Genomic DNA, 2418 nt, shown 5'->3' with positions numbered 1-2418 from the left:
GTACAGTTTCTATGGTTGTAATTGATCTGACTTTTAAAGGTTAAAAATTATGATTCAAATCTTACTCTGAGAATCTATAAAAAGCAAAAAAAAAAAAAAAAGGCATGGTGGAAAGTCTTTGCTTTTTTGCTAGAATAAATATCTTTGTGCAGACCTAAATTACAGATAGGAATTATACCAAATAACTTTTAAGTTCTTTCCTCTTTTGTGAATCCTGAGATGCTGATAGATGGGGCAGTTGTTTATCAGAAAGCTAATTAATATTTAGTAATGGAAGAACTTTGTGTCTACAGTTGCCAGTAATAGAAATATTGGCTACTATGAGAACCAATCACTGGGTTATAGCTTTCAAAACTATTGATGCTGCAGGTTAGCAGTCAGAATTTTCAGTGCATAGAACTATTTCTTTGAATTTTAAGAAACAAATCTTAACAGTTTTATGGTGCTGATGCTTACTTATCTCGTGTCATTAAACTGTAAAAGTGAGTTGATGCAATACATGTGACTTTCTGCTTTAATGCAAATATTTATTTTTAAAATTTATTAAAAAATGCCGTGAAAACTGTTTAAATAATAAAGATTGGTTTACTATTTAAACTTTCAGTGGTTCTCATATAAGATTCGAAATTTTTCAAGAAGGGGCATGTCTTAGGGAAGATCTCTTAAATTTTGGATTGCTTGTTCCCATATAAATTTATAGAGGTCCACAATCTCTCAACATACAATTCCAAAATACAAAAAAAAAAACCTCTAAAAAAAAAAAAATCTCACCTCATTTTGCAGCAAAACCTGATCTGAATTGTTGAGGTTATTTATGGTATTCACTAAATAGAACTGTGACCCTTATTGGGTGCACTACATAATATGCTTTAATTCTAAAATGCAAATAAGCTCTAGGATTTGGATAAGGGATTGTGGACCTGTACTTCTCAGTAGTTTAACTTAAGAAAAACTGGTGAGCCATCAGTCTGTTTCATAGACAGAAGCTCTAGAACAATATTCTCACCTAAGGTAATTTTCCTCAAAGTAGCAATGAGAATTCTGCCACGTACCTGATACTGTACCATTTCTCTGTGCATCCATTCCTTGAGGGCAGTAGTTATTCAAATCAAAAGCTTGTGTCACATGCTTTTTTTCATTAGTAACCTTGTATGCTGTGAAGCTGACTGTGAAATAGCAGGCACTTTGGATTAGTACAGTGTTCAGCAAACATATTTTAACAAGGGCATACCATCTCATCGGGGAACACACGTACAAGGCTTAATTTGGGTAACTGATACTCTTTTCCTCCCATATTCTATAGAATATGGAGAGGTCCATATTCTATTAGTAGCCTAGCTTGGGCTGAAGGCTTAGCAATGGTTTATTTAGATCTTTGTTCATTTCTAGTGTGGAGGGGTTTTGGTGTACACACACTCCCCTTCTAGGTATAGGAGCTGAGACTTCTTTCAAATAAGACATAATGTGAAACACCATTGACTGAAGGTGATCCATCATTTTATGTATCACAAAGGAAAAAAATCATGTGCTATTACAATCTGTGAAATACAGTGTGTGCTGCACTAACCAAAGGGGTTTAGGGATAGTATTGAGTACAATACTTTAATTAAGTCTTGCCAAGTACACAGTTTCACCACTTAAATGAACATACCTCCTTTTAGAGTATGAAGTACCCGACTTCCTTTCTCCAATTTGTGCACATAGAGAATGATGTCAGTGTTCCTTCATTTTATAACTTCTAAGGATGGAATTTTACAGGTAATTTCTCTAGTGTATTCACAGAATATACCAGAGCAAGAATTTTTTTTAAGTAAATCCACCTAGAAAGTTGCTGGGAAGACAGAACTAGGAACAGGAAACCACCAGCTGCGGCTGTATTCATTACATACACATCGTAAGGGGCACAATGCTGACCTCTTCAATAGTACTTTAATCTCTCAAAAATTTTAATGGCCTAAGTAGGTTCTCAGAAAGTTGATACCAAATGTGGTCTGCAGTCTCAGGACTTATAAGACTTAGGACCCAGAGAACAGATTTTTAATCTGGCTTTTGTAACACATGGATTCTTAAATTCATTACATTTCCACTATTCCTACTGTATTTCAAATACCAAAGTCCTGGTCCTTTGTCACATGACTTCTTAGTGCTTCTTAGGCTCCGCCTTCCTGCCTTTTCCCTACATTTTACCAGCCAAGGCCCCTGGTCTAGAATGGTTGAAGTATTAGTTCTGGAACACTGGTGATGCATCATCTGCTACAATCAGCACCATCAATGTTTGTTTCAAGTACTGGTCTGGTTAAACTAATGAATGAAACCAAATTGAATGAAGAAATGTAGGGTGAGAAGAAAGCATCTAATATAGTCCCCACAGCTGTACAAATTCTGCAAGATATAAAAATTTTATACCTTAAAACAATG

Source organism: Lemur catta, chromosome 14 (assembly GCF_020740605.2).
Source record: "Lemur catta isolate mLemCat1 chromosome 14, mLemCat1.pri, whole genome shotgun sequence".
In the NCBI taxonomy this organism is placed as follows: domain Eukaryota; kingdom Metazoa; phylum Chordata; class Mammalia; order Primates; family Lemuridae; genus Lemur; species Lemur catta.
This window is presented reverse-complemented; position numbering follows the sequence as displayed.